Source organism: Lactuca sativa, chromosome 8 (assembly GCF_002870075.4).
Source record: "Lactuca sativa cultivar Salinas chromosome 8, Lsat_Salinas_v11, whole genome shotgun sequence".
NCBI classification, from domain to species: Eukaryota; Viridiplantae; Streptophyta; class Magnoliopsida; order Asterales; family Asteraceae; genus Lactuca; species Lactuca sativa.
In genome coordinates this window covers 114847064-114866856 of record NC_056630.2, presented here as the reverse complement: position 1 = coordinate 114866856, position 19793 = coordinate 114847064, and the positions used below count along the sequence as shown (strand labels likewise).

Sequence of the window (19793 nt, the reverse complement as noted above, 5' to 3'; positions counted from 1 at the left end):
CCACAGTCGCATGCGAATTTTGGGGATCGACTATGGGAGGTATGGTAGGGGATATCCGAGAGCGAGGGAGATTAGCATCGTCACTAACATTAAATGGATCTACTCATTGAACAAAAAATAAAGATCTCCGAGCTAATAAAAACTAAGAATATTGACTCATAAACTAATAGTTAATCAATCCATAGAATAATCTCTATGAAACTATGTTAATATATGAACTAGTGAAAATCAACTATATAGATGCAGTAGAAAGAAAATTAGCGTACTTGTAAATAAAACATCTATCATTTTACTTAGCTTCAAAAGGTAATCACCGTCGATATGATTTAGGTTGTTTTGGGCTTTTGGCATGTAATATATAAAAGTTTATTTTTTTTTATTTATTTTATTATTTTTTAAAGTTGTTTATTAGAATATTCCAAATACAATATATATATATATATATATATATATATATATATATATATATATATATATATATATATATATATATATATATATATATATATATATATATATATATTAAAATTGAACAAGGAATAGTGTCTAACCAGGTATGGGTTTAATTCCTTAACCATAGTCAACGCTTTATCCGGATCCTTCAAATGAAGATCCTTCCGGTTTCTTCTTTCCACCGTCCTTACTCCTTATCCAAACCTTCTGCTTGAAACCACCGTTTTTTCCACAGGTTTTCGCCATTCCTTACTTTCGCTCCTCTGCAAATCCACAGCCTCCATATATGGACTTCTGCCTTCGAGTTCCTTCCAAGGTCTGATGCTCTTCCAAGCAACGACTTTCCCCACTCGACCTCCACCTCCACCTGGTAAGGTAATTTCTTTCATCTACGGCTTAACGATTCTCGATGTTTAGTTTAGTTTTCGCTCCCCAAGGTCTTCCGCTCAACTTCTGTCTTCTTCACAGATCTTCCCAAACCAGGGTGGTATCTTACTTCGAATTTGTGTGTATTTTTACCATGACCAGGGTGGTTTCTTACTTCGAATTTGTGTGTATTTTTACCATGACCAGGGTGGTTTCTTACATATTTGTAACTTTCAGGTTAATCTTTTCTGGGTTGGGCTACCGACTATTTTTGATTTGGCGAACCCTTCATCGGTAGGTTTGGGATCGAAGTCATCAGAGATTGAAGATATTGTGAAGGCGGAGTTTTTAATCATAAAATCGTGTTGGTAGTGGCGTTCTAATTTTTGAACCTGAAAATAGAGAATTTCGTCTTATGGTCATAGGTGATTCCACGAAGAGGGTTTTTAGTTTGGGCTACTTTTGATTTTGTAAAGTGTTTGGGGTTTCTATCTCGATGGTCAGTTTCATTTTTCTTATATTTCCTTCATACAGGCTGTCTAATTTGAGTCTGAGGTGTCTTTGGGACTGACACTGACTTGTGGATGCAGGTTACAGTAATTGTGGGAAATATTCACATACACAGTGACCTTAATCTTCATTTTCGAGACCAGGTATTCTCATGATTTCTTAATTACATCATCTGTTTAGTGTTTACCTGTGTTTAGGTGAAGGAAGATGGGGTTTTTTCCAACAAACATATTGGTATTTGCATCTACAAATCCTGCTGGCATTTTATATATGGTGAAAGCTTCTGAATTCAAAGGTATATGTTGAATTCAGATGGGGTTGTCCCTCAATATTGTTGTTAAATGGAACGTTGTGGCAGTGTGTTCTAAATCTTCATAACACTATTACTGTCAAACAAATTTATGTAAATTCAGAATTCATTTAATTTGTAATTTTGTATTAAACTTTTCAAACTTTCTAGAAAACAGAAAAGAGCAAAAATAGATGACCACATGGAAGATTCAACCGCTAGAAATCATTATAATTCATTATGGAGAACAAGTAATTGTATTGGACAGAAGGTATTCAGAGATTAAATGTGGAAACTTTTGATTGGGAAATCTGGATTAAGAGTTATTAACATTTTTCTTACCGTTGGTTTACTTAAACCGTTTATTTATTATTTTTTTAAATTTACATGATGTTATGGAATTTTAGGGATCTTGAATTGCATTATATGTCAACAAATGATCTAAGTGGTTGGAAGAACCATGTACCTTCCATAATATTTTTGAGGATTTAATGCGAAGGTAAAAAAACTCTTATTATTATTATTACTATTTTGGATAGTTGTTTTGATCAACAAAGGAAGAGAACCACCATAACTTTTTTTTATTACAACCTATTCATTTCAAATAAAAGGTAGATATGTCATTTATGCTATTGCTCATAGCAGCACAGACATGGATGTTGCAAAACGGGTTTGACGTGAGGAGACTTGGAGCCAACAACTAATTACATGAAGAATTTTGAAGTAAGGGATCAGGTTGCTATTCTTTGTATCATGATTGCATTTTTATATGTGTAAAAAACAATCGTTTTCCCTATTAAAAACTCTTACAGTTGGTTCTGATGTAGGTGTTTTCAAGCTAAGGAAAAAGGTAACTTTACGTTACAAAATTAGGGTTTTTTTAATAAATATTTAACAATTTTTTATGGGAAATCGGCACACCATAGAAAATTATAAAGGCACCATTTTGTATATGGTTGAATTTGTACTGCTCTCACAAGCTATAACGAACAAATGGTTTTAATTTATAAATCCTTTTACTTATGTTTCAGCCCAACATTCTTTTCTAATATTTTTAAATAACTGTAAATAAATATGTTTTGTGATAGCATGAAAAATTGGTTTACATCGAGTTGTTATGGTTGTTGGATAATCATGTTTCTCTTTATGTCCAAATTACAATGAATATTATTAAATTCAATTGGAATGACTCAAAGTTCTATATTTTTTTTGTCACTTTTCCTTTGAATTTAACTTTAATATGGTTTCAATGAGTCATTACATCATAGACTTCTCAACGACTCCTCCATTAATGTTTACAGGTTTTGTGCCAACGAATTGTAGTAATGATTTTTTCTTTTTTTGCATTTATTTCTTTAACCTTCATATAATTGGGTAGATCTATTAAAATAAAATAGGATGTTATACTAAGCAAATTTGCATTCGACTCTGTATATCCACATTTAATAAAATCATGTATTTTGTCGTTTAGGTATGACAATGAAGAACCGAACAAACTGCAACAATATTTCTGCTGTTGCTATACGCATTACGTAAGTATGTCATGGGTTAGATGATGTTGGAATGTGGTAAGGAAATGCAAACCCTTCGCTTTTTTTCCAATATTTTCAATAATCTTCGCTTTTTTTTTTTTTTTTTCCGAGATTTTCATAAAAAAAACTCATTTTTCCTGATCCTAATATCATATTTCAATACAGTACAAAAAGAATCCTTAATTTCCTTATTTTAATACAATTGTTTATTACCGGTTCGTTGTCCACCTCCCCTTTGATTTTTTTAAAGTTTTTTTATTGCTAGAAACAGCAACGTACTTAACCTCTATGCTTTAATTTTTACCCATAATAGCAACTTACTTGGAGTTTTCTATTGGTTATAGAAAATTTTAACCTTTTTGTTTTCTCTTCATTATGTGACATGAGATCAAATGGTCAATGTTTCTATGTAAAAGATTGGATGTGCATTTGCTTATCAAGAAGAGAAAGCGAAGGACTTAGGTCAGTTCTCAAAACCAACTATACAGTGGTTAAAGTAATTTCGCACTTTATACATGCTTTGGTGTAACTTGGGATGTCACTCTTCAACCGGTTTATACTGCCCCTACATACTATTTTTATAGTTTCAAATTTTTTATTCTAACATTTTTGGACCAAACTGCCCCTGCATACTGTTTCTATAGTTAAATATTTTGATCTTACGATTTTTGGATGAAACTGCCCCTGCATATTGTTTTTAAACTTTAAGAAAATTGTTTTTAACAGTTTTAGACCAAACTGCCCCTGCATACTAATTTTATAGTTAATTTTTTTTAACAATTTTGGACGAAAATGCCCTTGCATAATGTTTTTATACTTAAAAATATTTGAATTTAACAATTTTGGATGACACAACTCTTGCATATCGTTTTTATAGTTAATCATTTTCTATTTCAACGGTTTTGAACTCAGATTGATGTTGAATATATTTAAGTAGTAAATTGAGTAAAGAGCGATATACTTTGCATTTTGTTTTTATTCCTTTCCCAAAAAACAAAGTACATAGTCATTTTTTGTTTTTCCATCTTTAGCTGCTAAATGCAATAAATAGCAATGAGCTTTAAATTTACACATTTTTTTCAGTTTTTTTTTTTTTTGTAATTTCTTTTATTTTTTTTTTCAAAAACCAAACTACATTGCTATTAGGTGCATTTTCCATTTTTACAAGTAAAATGACCCAAATGGCAACATATTTTCAATTTATATGTATTTTTTTTTTTCCATTTTTACTAGTGAAATGCCTCAAGTGCATTCCCATTTAGGAAAGAAGAACCATGGATACACCAGCCGTCGGATTTGATCTCCGATTTCACAAGTTCACCATTTTTTTTGTTGTTTAAGATTACATTTTCTAATTTTATTTTTATTTTTTATTGTTGCACAACAGCTGTTCGCTGGAATATCTACATGAATCTACATGTCAAGAATAAAGCTTTTTTTAGGTGAATTTGTCACCGCCATTTTTCGTTGATTTGTAGTATCACCGGGTAACTTTGTTAATTTTTATGTGCCTTTTACTACGTTTAATATATAGATTGGTAATAAAATGAATGAACATTAATAGATCATGCATTTGGGAAATTGAGTTTATGAAAATACTTTTTTTTTTTCAGGGGCAGCTGTTGCTTGGAAAGCTGCAAATTTAAAAACTGGAACTACAGTGGTCGTATTTGGACTAGGTGCAATTAGGAAAGCTGTATGATTCTTATGAACTTATATAAATGATTCTTATGAACTTATATAAAAATACAACTTTAAAAGGGTTCATAAGAGTAAAATGGGACAATGTATGTTTTTTAAATTGACTTGCCCCATAACAAAACTCAAACTATAAACAAATAGTTGACCGAATGACATTTACAAAGAACAAACAAAGAAAAAAATTGTCGGCATCCGACCCCCGCAACGCGGGGGTCCCCACCTAGTTCTAATTATAGTAAACTCATAATCCTAAATGGTATTTCATATTATTTTTTATCTTACAACTAACTTATTGATTTTTTTTCTATAAACTATCATTTTTTATCAATTTGCTTATAAACTAGCAGCCAACTTTTTAAATAGTATATCAAATATAATATTATTAAAATTTGATTTAAGTTTGAATATAACATCTATCATAAATAGTGATAATATAGATTATAATTACTAACCTTAATACTATTTGAAAATAAAAATTGTTGGTATTTAAAATGAACCCAAAAACACAACATGTATGAATCTAAACTGTCAAAAGCAAATTTACAGTGTTTTATACGTTTGACATTTCAAATTTAAGAGATTTTAGAATTTAACAAAAAACTTGAATTAAAAGAAAAAGTTTCTTCCCAAAGTAAAAAAAAAAAAACTCGAGTCATACATAAAAAACTCGAGTAAAATTTTAAAACTCTTTTTTTAACTTTAACTAAAAAACTAATAATGTTAGAAGCGTTCTCTCTACATTGTGAGGATTAGAAGATGTTTTTGTGTGAAATTATAATACATTGTCTGAATTGGTAAGTTACTGTAAAATATGTTGTTATTCTCAGCAATTCGCCTATTTACAAACGCAATAAAAAAATTAAAGTACATTGGTAGATACAAAGTTAGTGGGAACCCAAAAAAATAAAAATAAATAAAGCACATTGCCCTTCCGGTGAAAATGATACAAATTATAGAAAAACCAAAATTAAAATAAAAATACATTGTCCTATTATTTAAAAACACCATACAAACCAAACATTAAATCCATTTGCGAATGCTTAACAAATTTACAATAGAAAGAAGTGTAAATCATTACTAAACATTGCAATTGTAGTAATAATGAACAAATAATCCAATTTAGGAAAATGGATTTCAAGAAAGTACCTTGTAGTTGATTAAACATTTTTTTAAGCAAAACCATGACTTAAATAGTTAAATAAACAATTTGGTGCAAAAACAGACTTGAATTTAAGTCAATTTTATACATATTCCTGAAAAGAACCAATAAACAATAAGAAACACAAAAAGTAATATTGATTACGTAACATCCAAATCTTCAAACGAAAATTTCATTTTCAAACCCATAAAAAATAGTTTTCATAATAACCATCTAAAAAAGTCATAATATCAAATACAAATTCCACATCAAAATACGAGAGTGTTCCAAAATATTCAGTAACAAAATCTCCAAGAGAATGTGTACAATCAAGTCTTCACTTTCCTGCGATCCTTAGAAGTACGTGAAACACATTTAACCAACAACTATAAGCACAAAGCTTAGTAAGTTTCCCAAGATATCACATACAACACAACATATAAAACAACTATTGGTTATCAGCAACCCTGGAGACTACCCGAAGTCTCAGTGGGCAAATAGCACGCCCCATGGGTTATCAGTAACTCTGGAGACTATCCGAAGTCTCAACACATACACAGTGTAACATACTCAAAAATCACAACAAATTAAAACTTTTCAAGGACACACCCATAATCATAAATGTTTACAATATTATTGTTTCAAAATGTTTAATAATTATCAGAGTATTCCCAAAATCATGAAATCCAAAACAAGGGGATGTGTATAGTCTCACCTTTTCCTTTCCAGTTTCCACGATCATCCAAAGTACCTGAAACAATAAACGTAAGCCAAAGCTTAGTGAGTTTTCCTAAAAGTACAACCACAAACAAAGCACATATACTATACTCATGCCTGGCCCAATCAGCCTTGGGCTGGAATACTAGGCATGTCTACAATGGGCACAATCATCCTTGGGATGGAATACCCTCGTACTAGAAGCATGTTTGGCACAATCATCCTTGGGCTGGAATACCAAACATGTCGGGTCCAATCATCCTCGGGTTGGAATACCCTCGGTCTATTGACTGACGCACAAAGCAATCCAATCTCACCGCATACCATAACATGTCAACATGTGCATAATGATTAAAGAATTAACCAGTCAACAAGTAAACAGATAACAGATCCACAAATTACTACTGCATGCTAACATTCAATAATACATAACAAATGGGCTGCCATTCGTGCCTTCGACCCACAGATACAGTGAGGAAAACTCACCTCAAAAATGAACACAAGCTGCTAAGGTACTAACTCTGATTCTCAGTCCAATCGGACACATAATCATTAAAATGACTGATTCTTAGTCATAATCCAAAATACCTAAAATACCCTTAAGGTCATACCTAGTCAAACTAGTCAAACCACTGAGTCAACTGAGTCAAACCAGCCGAGTCAACTCAGTCGAGTCGACCCAGAGCGAGTACGTGGGGCATACTATGGAGGTACGCTGGACGTAATCCTCCTTGACCGCATCGCGCCCCTTGACCGCGTATATTGGGCGTACTCCCAGGTACACAGGGCGTAACCCCAGAACCATGCATCCTTCATTAAGAGCTTATTGTGACGACCTAATGCACCCAAACGTAGATCCAAGGTCCAAATGCCATAAAGAGTCATAAAGTTGGAAACTTTATGACCTTACATGCACAAAAAGTGCTTAATCCATAAAGACCCAACACCTTAATGCCTTAATACTCTTATTAACATGCATGGGACAAAACTAGCCATTAAAGCTCCATTTTTATGACTTAAACCTACTGCTAAAGTCTGAAACACAACTTAATGAGTCAAGAACATGCCATGTTCAAGATTAACAATTTTGGCCAAAAGGGACATAGAATCAACACATAAGCAAGATCTAGTGAGCTTGCCATCAAGGTTTGAACTTTATACCTTTTAATGATGGAGAAGGACACAAAACTCCTAAATCCAAGCTTGCTTCAAGCTTCCAAGCTTCACCACCACCTTCCTCTTCCCTTGGAACACATAAAAACTCACACTAAATCTTCCAAATGCTCAAACGGGGTTAGGGTTTGCAAGAGAACTCGAGTATGCTGATGGAGGCTAGAAATGAGAAGAGAAACGAGGCTTAATGTTGCTTAAATATGTGAAAAAACCTCAAAACTAGGGTTTGGGATCTGGCCACGTACTCCCAGCGTACAAGCGTACGCACGGCGTACTCCCACTTCCTCATATTTACAGAGATGCCACTAGGGCTTAATTGAACACTTTCATACCCTAAGGGTCCAATCTGCAATATAACAAAATCATAAGGGTTAAAATTAGAAGTACCTTAATGTTGGAATGTTACAGTTGCCCCCCACTTGAACTAGACTTCGTCCTCAAAGTTTGCACCAGTAAATAACTCGGGGTAATGCTCCCTCATCTTCCCCTCCGGCTCCCAGGTCCAGTAGGAGCCTCTGCCGATGCTACCACTGAACCTTTACCATAGGTATTTCCTTGTTACGTATGACTTTAATGTTTCTCTCTAGAACCGCTACCGACCTCTCAACATAATTCAGGGGCTCATCGATCTGAATATTGTCCAAGGGATCCACTGCCTCATCATTCAATATACACTTTCGCAAGTGTGAAACATGGAAAATGGTGTGAATCTGACTAAGCTCCTCAGGTAGATCCAACCTGTACACTGCCTTTCCAACCCTGGCAATCACTCGAAAGACCCAATATAATAGGGACCCAACTTTTCCCTTTTCTTGAAGCGTATCACACCCTTCTAGGGTGAGACCTTCAGGAGTACCATGTCGCCAACTTGAAATTCGAAATCAGACCGACGCTTGTCGCATTGACTCTTCTATTGACTCTGAGCGGTCTATAATCTCTGTCTAATCTGGTGGATAAGCTCTATCATCTGATGGACTACTTCAATCCTTCCTAATACTCTATGACCTATCTCTCCCCAACAAACCGGGGTGGGACACGTCCTCCCATAAAGAAGTTCGAATGGCGGTGCACCGATGCTGGAATGGTAGATGTTGTATGAGAACTCAGCTAAGGGAAGGTAGGAGTCCCAACTCCCACCGAAATCTATAACACAAGCCCTCAACATGTCCTCTAAGGTCTGAATGGTCCACTCACTCTGGTCGTCGGTCTGCGGATGATAAGAAGTGCTAAGGTGTAATCTCGTACCCAGTTCCTCATGGAACTTCTGCCAAAGACAAGATGTGAACCGAACATCCTGATCTGATACAATGGACACAAGAATACCATGTCGAGCGACAATATCTCGTACATACAAGCCAACCAATTTCTCAGCTGAAGAGATCTCACGAATAGCTAAGAATTGAGAACTTTTGGTTAGGCGGTCCACAATCACCCAATCGAGGAGATTGTAAATCTCTTCCTATAACCAACTATGAGTTCCATTGTAAGTCATAAAAATACCTGACTAGGCTACTTCGTGTCGAAACCCTTAGCCGTCCGAGGCAATTTGGTGATGAAATCCATAATAATGTGTTCCGATTTCCACATGGGAACCTCTAATGGCCGTAATTTTCCATGCGACCTCTGGTGCTTGGTCTTGACGATCAGATAAGTCAAGCACCCCTCAACATACCATGCTATCTCCCTTTTCATGCATGACCACCAGTAACTGAGCCTCAAATTCTGATACATCTTGGTGGTTTAGGGTGTATCGAAAATCTAGATTTGTGCCCCTCCTCCATAACTGTCTGCCTAATCCCACCAGTCATTGGTATCCAAAACCGACCACACTGGGTCAATAATCCCCTACTGTTTGTAACAAATCTGGTAATCTCACCCCGAAGCCTCTCCTGTTTCTAATTCTCCTCCCTGACTCCCTCCGTCTAAGCTTCCTGAGTCAACTCAAGGAGCAGGGAATCGATCACAATCCTCATACATATACTTTCAACTGAAGAACCAGCTGACTTACGACTCAAGGCATCAACGACCATATTCGCCTTCCCGGGGTGGTACAAAATCTCGCAGTCATAATCCTTGACTACGTCCATCCATCTCCTTTACCTCATGTTTAGATTCGGATGGTCTATGAGATACCTTAAACTCTTGCGGTCCGTGTGGATGGTACATCGAACCCCATATAGATAATGCCGCTAGATTTTAGGGGCAAATACCACTGCTCCCAACTCTAAATCATGAGTAGGGTTTCGAGCCTCATGCGACTTCAGCTGTCGTGAAGCAAAAGAAATAACTCTCCCACGTTGCATGAGTAATGCCCCCAATCCAGTGATGGATGCATCACAGTAAACTAGAAATCCTCTATACCCTCAGGAAGTGTCAGTATTGGGGCCTCACATAGTTTTCGCCTCAAGGTCTCGAATTCTGGCTGCTGCTCCGGGCCCCAACAGAAATCCACACCCTTCCATGTTAGACGAGTGAGGGGTACCATAACCTTGGAATAATCTTGAATAAATCTCTAATAATAACATGCCAAACTTAAGAAACTCTGAATCTGTAAGGGGGATTTTGGAACCTCCTACTACATTACGACCTTAATATTGGTTGGGTTGACCAATATCCTGTTCTAGTTAACGAGATTCCAGAGGAACTGGACCTCTCACAACCAAAACTCGCACTTCGAGAACTTGGCATAAAGCCGTTCTCGCCTCAGTACCTCAAAAGCTATTGAAGGTACTCCTCGTGCTGCTCTCTGGTCTTGGAATACACCAAGATGTCGTTGATAAACACAATAACTGATCGATCAAACATCAGCCAACATACTCGATTCATCAGGTCCATAAATGCTGCAGGCATGTTGGTTATCCTAAATGGCATCACCAAGAACTCATAATGTCTATATCGAGTTTGGAATACAATCTTCTCTACATCCTCTTCTCTGACCCTCATCTGATGATACCCATACCTCAGATCTATCTTGGAGAACCAAGATGCACCTTGTAACTGATCGAAGAGATCATCAACCCGCAGAAGGCGATAACGATTCTTCACCGTTAACTTGTTCAACTCCCGGTAATCAATGCACATCCGGTGTGAACCATCCTTCTTCTTGACGAACAAGTAGAACTGCTCGATTCAATGAACTACTTGCCTAGCAGCTCCTTCAGCTGAAATGACAACTCTTGCATCTTAGGCGGCGCCAAGTGGTATGATGCCTTGGCAATCGAGGCCGCACCTGACACAAGTTCAATCCTGAACTCAACCTGCCTCTCGGGAGGCACACCGGATAACTCCTCCGGGAATACATCAACAAACTCTCTGACGACTGGACTCTTGGAGACTGAAATTTGATCCCCAACTTACATGTCAACCAATTAAGCCAAATAACCTGCACACCCGTGCTGAATATACCGATGAGCCCTGGCTGCCAAACAAAACCCGAAACCAACCCGAGTACCCTCTCTATAGATCACATGTTCTCCCCTATTTGGGGTTCGAACTCCCACTCAATGTACCTTATAATCGATCATGGCCCCAAACCTACTCATCCAATCCATCCCTACTATCATACACACAACCCTCATGGGAATAGGAATCAAATCAATCGGATAGAAACCTCGAAGATCTCCAAAACACAATCCTGATGCACACTGAATGCGGAAACCCCATGCTCATTGGCTATATAAACGCACAATGGGCACTCCAACTCGCTAAGAGTCATACTGAAATCCCTACTAAAAGACTAAGACACAAACGACCGACTCGCACCCGAGTCAAAAAGTACAAGAGCGGGTAGAGAGTTCACTAAGAAAGTACCTAAGAGAAACGTAAATACGAACATGCTATAAAATAACTTGACAACAATAATAAATAGAAAAACATACCAGTAACGACGTCTGGCGCCGCCTTGGCCTCCTCTGCAGTGAGTTGGAAGGCACGACCTTGAGCCCTTAGGGGATTCACCCTACCCTGACGTCCATCTGTAATCCTCAGGTGGCAATAGCTGGTGCCTGCATAGGCCTGGCAGTGAGCAAAGGACAATTGTCATTTATATGGTCAACCTGATCACAGTGTTAACAAATTCTGACACTCGGTGGCGGAATCTGCTGACGACAATCCCAAGCAATGTGACCCTCCTTTCCACATTTTTGGCACCCAGATCAACACCCACCATCATGAACCTTGCCGCAATTCCCACAAGTACGGCCCCTATGACTCCCCGTCGTCGAATCAACGACCTTAAACCACTTCGATGTAGGCTGTAACTGAACTGGTGTCTGCCTCTGCTTCCTCGATTGGAGCTCTATCTCAATCTCACGCCACCTGACGGCATCCTGCAACTCCAGTAATGACCATAGCGCTGGATGGACAAAAACTGACAAATGTCCATCTTGAGCATGCTCAAGTACCAAGTCATCTGAGCTTACTCAGAAGCAGCAAACTCAAGGCAGAACATGTCTCTCTCTGTAAACATCTTGGTGATCTCCGTCACCGACTCTGTCCCTTATCTCAAATCCAAGTACTCCTGGGCCAACCTCTCCCGCTCCACCAGTGGAACATACACGGAACGGAACATCTCAGAGTTGCTCCCAAGTCACAGAGCCCTTTATTCAACAGAAAATGAACTAGTAATAGGCCTCCACCAATCCTTTGCTCTGGACCGCAGCACGTTTAGAGCACACTTGGCATTCTGTTCAGCTGGGTAAGAGCAAGTGAAAAAGAATCCCTCAATGTCGGATAGCCACCTCATGGCTATAATCGGATCCTAAATTCCATCAATCTCCGGGGGCTTCATATTATCAAAGTCCTGGTACTGAAAGCCGTCCCAACACCAACCCCCATAGCGGTGACGATTGTGGTGGCTATAACAACAACAGTCTCAGAAAGGGCAGCATATCTATCATCAAAGAAATCCATCATCACGGTCTTGATAGACCCAAACAACTTCACTGTCTTCCCTTAGACAATGACAACAACCTCCTCATGGATAATCTCCCTGATACGGTCATCGGTCACTACTGGCCTATCCTGGCCACCCACTCCTGATCCTGACCCGGATCCCCCCTCAAACCGTCTCGTCATCACCATACTAAAAATAAAACAGGAAGAAATCAGATTAAACACTTATCATACCAAGGAACAAACTCCCAACAAATCCCTAGGGGTTGTGACTTTCATGTTACTCATATGAGTCCTATGCTTCGATTAGTATGGGCCTATACTACCTTCCACATCTACCCATATTTGTCTCGGAGTAAGTCACAATAGCCCTAACAATACTCACTAGAAAACACATACAACCTATTCTCATTTCCTAAAGGAATTCTATACATTAAGCAACTGGTTTGCCAACCCCACACAACTTATCCTTGGAACTTCCACAAACCCTGCAGCACTCGTGTATGCTAATCATACATAACATTGGACCTTATAGACAGTCGAAGCCCACAACCAAACAATGAACATGGAATAAGGCCAAATTAAACATTCTCAGGCTATAAAATCTTAGTTATGTACAACTGGGATGTATACACCAAGCAACTACCGTAATGATGTCAATTTCATATAAGGAACCCTAGGCTATCAGGCATCATTTAATCAGTAAATTCTAATATGCAATTCCTAAAGATTCATAGCCAACCACTAGCATTTTGTTCTATCTGATCACAATATTAAATAACAGTGTGGTAATTAGGGGTAAACTTACTGGCTCCAGCTGAATGTACACATCACAACCTCCTCAATTATCCTAGAACCATTTAAAAAAAATCATTTTAAAAACTTTTTCCTCAGTTTGAGACTGGATTCACACGAGTGTTCCTCCAATTCATTCAAACCAAGACTCTGATACCAACTTGCAACATACTAAAAAATCACAACAAATTAAAACTTTTCAAGGACACACCCATAATCATAAATGTTTACAAAATCGTTGTTTCAAAATGTTTAACAATTATCAGAGTATTCCTAAAATCATGATATCCAAAACAAGGGGATGTGCATGGTCTCGCCTTCACCTTTCCCCTAGGGCTGATAATTCTCGACACGACCTGCGACATGACCCACGACACGGCACAAAATAAATGGGTTTGGGTTGAATTTTTCAACCCGCACACCCGCCAACCTGCCAACCCGTTTGTTAAACGAGTCATATATGGGTTTCTAAAAAAATAAACGGGTTGACCCGCCAACCCGTTTATATTTTTAATTAAAAAGATATATATTTTTTATTTTTTAATTTATTTATGTATCAAATATTAATATTTAATAAGTATTATCTATGTTTGTATTAATTTTTAATTTGAACATGGTTCTACTAATGTTTTTAATTTTCATTTAGATCTATAAGACTTAAGTAGTTAACTGTCTAAAATTTGGATGTATTTGCATCAACCATCAAGAATTTATTTATGTTTAATTGTCAATTTTATTTATGGAATCTGACCCACGAATCCGCCAATGTGTGAACCCGTATAAATAAACGGGTTGGTGGGTCATATATGGGTTTATGTTCCAAACCCGCCAACCCGTGACCTGTATATTTAAATGGGTCGTGTTTGGGTTGGCATATTTTGACCTGCCAACCTGCCAACCCGCGACACGCCAACCCGAACACGACACGATTGCCAGGCCTACTTTCCCCGATCATCTGAAGTACCTAAAAAATAAACTAAAGCAGTAAGCCAAAGCTTAGTGAGTATCCCCAAAAGTACCACCACAAACAAAGCACGTATACTATATTTATGCCTAACCCAATCAGCCTGGGGATGGAATACCAGGCATGTCTACGATGTGCCCAATCATCTTCGGGATGGAATACCCTCATACCATAAGCATGTTTGGCCCAATCATCCTCGGGATGGAATACCAAACATGTCGGGTCTAATCAGCCTCGGGCTAGAATACCCCTGGTCTGTTGACTGACGTACAAAGCAGTCCGGTTTCACCACATACCATAACATGCCGACATGTGCATAACATTTAAACAATTAACTTGTCAACAAGTAAACATATAACAGATCCACAAATTACTACTGCATGCTAACATTTGATATACCAGGATACACACTAAATGGGCCAACATTGGTGCCTTCGACCCATAGATACAGTGAGGAAAACTCACCTTAGAACCGAACACAAGCTGTTAAGGTACTAACTCTGATTCTCAACCCAATCCGACACCTAGTCATTAAAATGACTGATTCTTAGTCATAATGCAATATACCTAAAATACCCTTAAGGTCACACCTGGTTCACACCGGATGTGCATTGGGGAGCGCCGATCCTTTTTGTCAAGAAAAGGATGGTTCACACCGGATGTGCATTGATTACTGGGAGTTGAACAAGTTGACAGTCAAGAACCGTTATCCATTGCCAAGGATTGACGATTTGTTCGATCACTTTCAGGGAGCGTCTTGGTTCTCCAAGATTGATCTGAGGTTTGGATATCATCAGATGAGGGTGCAGGATGAGGATATTCAGAAGACGGTGTTCAGAACTCGTTATGGGCATTAGGAGTTCGTGGTGATGCCTTTTGGGCTCACCAATGCATCGACAACGTTCATGGATCTCATGAACAGGGTGTGCAGGCCGATGCTGGATCGGTCGGTGATCGTGTTCATTGACGACATTTTGGTGTATTCGAGATCTAAAGAGTAGCACGAGGAGCATCTGAGAGAGATTCTCGGGGTATTGAGGTCGGAGAGGCTTTTTGCCAAATTCTCCAAGTACGAGTTCTAGTTACGGGAGGTTCAGTTCTTAGGGCACCTTGTCAACCAGAATGTGATTTTGGTCGATCCGGCCAAGATTGAGGCAGTTATGAGGTGGGAGGTGCCGAGATCACCCACCGAGATCAGGAGTTTTTTTTTTAGGATTGGCCGGTTATTATCGTAGATTTATCAGAGATTTCCCAAGATCGTCGTGCCACTCACCAGGTTGACCCGGAATGGTGTTGCTTTTTCATGGGGTCCGGAGCAGCAGACCTCGTTTGAGACGCTTCGCCAGAGACTTTGCGAGGCTCCGGTGCTAGCCCTCCCGGAAGGGATGGAGGATTTTGTGGTGTTTTGTGACGCATCGATATCGGGGTTGGGTGCAGTACTAATGCAGAGGGGGCATGTGAGAGCGTATGCATCGAGGCAGCTGAAGCCTCATGAGACGAGGTATCCCACCCATGATTTGGAGTTGGGGGCAATGGTGTTCGCCCTCAAGATCTGGCGTCACTATTTGTTTGGGGTTCGGTGTACCATCTACACGGACCACAAGAGTTTGAAGTATTGGATGGATCAACCCAACCTGAATATGCGCCAGAGGAGATGGTTGGACGTGGTAAAGGATTACAATTGTGAGATCCTGTACCACCCGGGCAAAGTTAATGTTGTAGCTGATTCCTTGAGTCGTAGGGCGGAGAGTGCCCCGATTCGAGACATTTGTATGCGGTTGACAGTGATGACTCCGGTGTTGGACACCATTCGGGAGGCCCGGGCAGAGGCCATGAGACCGGAGAACCGTAAGAGAGAACGGGTGATTGGGCTGGTACCTGAGTTCGTTACCGATAGCCGCGGGCTTATGACCTTTCAGGGTCGGATTTGGGTGTCGTATGACGGCGGGGCTCGCACCACTTTGATGGAGGAGGCGCATAGATCGAGATTCTCGATCCACCCCGGGGCCACTAAGATATATTTGGATCTGAAGAAAGATTATTGGTGGCCCTGTATGAGGAGGGATGTAGCATGGTTTGTTGAGAGGTGCTTGACCTGTCGCAGGGTTAAGGCCGAGCACTAGCATCCGCATGGCAAGTTGTAGCCACTTGAGGTTCCCCAATGGAAGTGGGAACATATTTCTATGGATTTCATCACCAAATTGCCGAGGACCGCGAGGGGTGTCGATGCAATTTGGGTGATCGTCGACCGGCTGACGAAGAGCGCTCACTTTCTTGCTATTAGTCAGAGCTCTTCAGAAGAGAGGCTGGCAGAGTTGTATGTGAGGGAGGTGGTATCGTGGATAGACGACGATCCGAGCTCGAGTTTCAGGTCGGAGACTTCGTACTCCTGAAAGTGTCTCCTTAGAAAGGAGTGAGTCGATTCAGGAAGAGGGGCAAGCTGGGCCCCCGGTATATTGGGCCGTTCAGGGTGACCACGAGGGTGGGCAGAGTAGCATATTGGTTGGAGCTACCTGCAGAGTTGAGTCAGATACATGATACCTTCCACGTGTCTCAGCTAAGGAAGTGTATAGCTGACGAGTCGGCGGTGGTACCATTGAAGGATATTCAGGTGGATGCGAGCTTGAATTATGTTGAGAGGCCAGTCGCGGTGGTGGATCAGAAGATCAAGGTTTTGAGAAACAAGGAAGTGCCACTGGTTCTGGTTCAATGACAACATCGAAAAGGATCTGAGCTAACCTTGGAGCCGGAGCCGGAGATGCGGAAGCTTCATCTAAAGCTGTTTGTAGAATGAGACTTCAGGGGCGAAGTCTGTTTCTAGTGGGTGGGGGGGGGATTGTAACATCTGGATTCCTAGGTATCTTATTTTAAGTTTATATCTTGAGTTTTAGGGAGGGACTTGGCGAGCAAGCGCTCAGACTCGCCGAGTAGGATCGCGAATTTTGGTCTGGATTAATGACCGGACTCGACGAGTCGATGAGTGGACTCGACTAGTCCGCGCTGTTAAGTGAAACCCTAAATCTTAGGGCCTGAGCCCTATTTAAAGGTCCTTATGGCTGTCATTTGCGGCCACTACTCCCTTGTGAAAACCCTAGAGATCAAAGAGAGCTTGGAGAGCATTTTGGAGGCTAATTCTTCATCCTTTGGTGTGATCTTGCAAGAAGGAGTGAGAAAATCCAAGCTAGATCGATTGTGGATCTTGGATCTGTGTTGTTCACACTGAGATTCACGTTTTGAGGTACAAGTTCCTTCCCATTTCGTGTATTTGATAGATTCCTTGAATCTAGGGTTTCCTTTGTGCAATTTTGAGTTGGATAGTGAAGCATATGAGGTCCCTTTGGGTATAGATGATAGATCTGGACCTTAAGTGGTCCAAAAGGTCCCAAGCTTCCAGCTTTATGAGGTTTCATGTGAGCCTTGAGAGTTGAACCCCATTTTAAAGGTTATTTCTCCATTTTTGGTCTTATAAGCATTGCATGAGCGTAAAGTTTGAACCTTTACGTGACTTTCGAGTGTTAGGAGGTTAGATCTATTGGTTGGTGAAGTAGATCTAACCTTAAAGGATCGTTTGAGTGTTTTCATGGGTGGAACTCACCGAGCCCATAAGGGACTCGATGAGTAGGGTTGACTTAGCGATTCGAGTGAGGACTAGGGGCGAAGAGGACATGCATGGACTCGCCGAGTCGCACGAGTGCACTCGACGAGTCTGGTCAAAGTTTGACCGTTGAATTTTGTTGACTTTTAGGGTTTGGTCAACAATTGGACCTGTGGACTATTTGAAGGGTAAAATGGTCTTTTAGCCTTCTTAGAGGACATGGAAGAGACTAGTCTAGCCTGGAGAGCCGTTATTCATTTGAGATAATTACTTATGTGTTTAGGCGGAGGCTAGATCAGTGTATACGTGTGCGGGATTATCCGAGATAGTCAACGTGAGTCTTCTCACTATACTGTACCTGGAAGGGTACCTGTGTGTGATCGGAAGGTCTTATATGCTATGAGATGTATTGTGCTATATGCTGATATGTGATATGTATGTGTTATGTATGCTATGTATGATAAGGACCGGAAGGTCAAGATGATATGGACCGGAAGGTCAAGAGGACATGGACCGGAAGGTCAGGAGGTTATGGACCGGAAGGTCGATACGGGTAGGACCGGAAGGTCTACCGGGATTTGGGATGGAAGTCCCCTGAGACACTTGGACCGGAAGGTCCCACAGAGTTATGGCCTGGAAAGGCGTATGTGTTGTATGTGGTATTTTGGGGAACTCACTAAGCATTAATGCTTACAGTTGTTGTGTTGGGTGTTTCAGGTACTAGCGAGGACCGTAGGAAGATGTCGACATGAACCGTACACACTGAGAGGATTTATGTATTTGAAATCCTTTGAGATTTTGGGATTTGGTTGTTATAATAACATTGGATACCGTTGTTTGATAATGTTTTGATGATTGAAAATATGATTTAAAAATGAAAAATTGTTTTGAAAATTTAAGTTGTTACACACATAAGCAAAATCTAGTGAACTAGCCATCAAGGTTTGAACTTTATACCTTCTAGTGATGGAGAAGGATGCGAAACTCCCAGATTCAAGCTTACTCAAGCTTCCAAGCTTCACCACCACCTTCTTCTTCCTTTGGAACACACAAAAACTCACACTAATTCTTCCAAATGCTCAAATGGGGCTAGGTTTTGCAAAAGAACTCGAGTATGCTGATGGAGGCTGGAAATGAGAAGAGAAATGAGGCTTAATGTTGCTTAAATATATGCAAAACCCTCAAAACTAGGGTTTGGGGTTTGGCCACGTACGCCCAACGTACGAGCGTTTGCCCAACATACTAGGGCGCTTTCGGTGTACTCACGCACGCACGTCGTACTCCCACTTCCTCAAATTTACAGAAATGCCACTAGGGTTTAATTGAACACTTTCATACCCTAAGGGTCTAATCTGTAATATAATAAAATAATAAGGGCTAAAATTAGAAGTACCTTAATGTTGGAATGTTACACATAGTAATAACACTTAGACCCAACTAGTCATCACATATATATAGAACTATTCTACCATACAAGTAAGAAGAAGTGAGGAGACTCACCTCGCACATATGACTAATAAATCTCACACCCAAACTGCCGGAACTTGACTCCGCATATTAATTACAACAGTTAACCCTGATTAATAATTATAATTATGGTCATCAACCCGATTCACTAGTCCAAAAATCCTCAACTAAGTCCCTAAGAGGCGATAAGACAATTTCGC

At 39.7% G+C, this 19793-nt stretch overlaps 1 long non-coding RNA gene across 33 annotated transcripts; it reads left to right on the top strand.

Moving 5' to 3' along the window:
* Positions 1-617: 617 nt before the first annotated feature.
* LOC111912780 (uncharacterized) lies at positions 618-4951 on the top strand. 33 transcript variants are annotated; one of them, XR_006185766.2, is made up of 11 exons: positions 618-823; positions 922-982; positions 1057-1318; positions 1410-1624; positions 1790-1889; positions 2026-2117; positions 2264-2353; positions 2446-2468; positions 3090-3612; positions 4538-4637; positions 4764-4951. It is a non-coding gene; the product is annotated as an uncharacterized LOC111912780 (long non-coding RNA). The 33 variants fall into 33 exon arrangements; XR_006185764.1 differs by lacking the exon at positions 922-982 and having other exon boundaries at positions 618-828; positions 2264-2341; positions 3090-3186; positions 3538-3612; XR_006185762.1 differs by lacking the exon at positions 922-982 and having other exon boundaries at positions 618-828; positions 3090-3186; positions 3538-3612.
* Positions 4952-19793: the final 14842 nt, after the last annotated feature.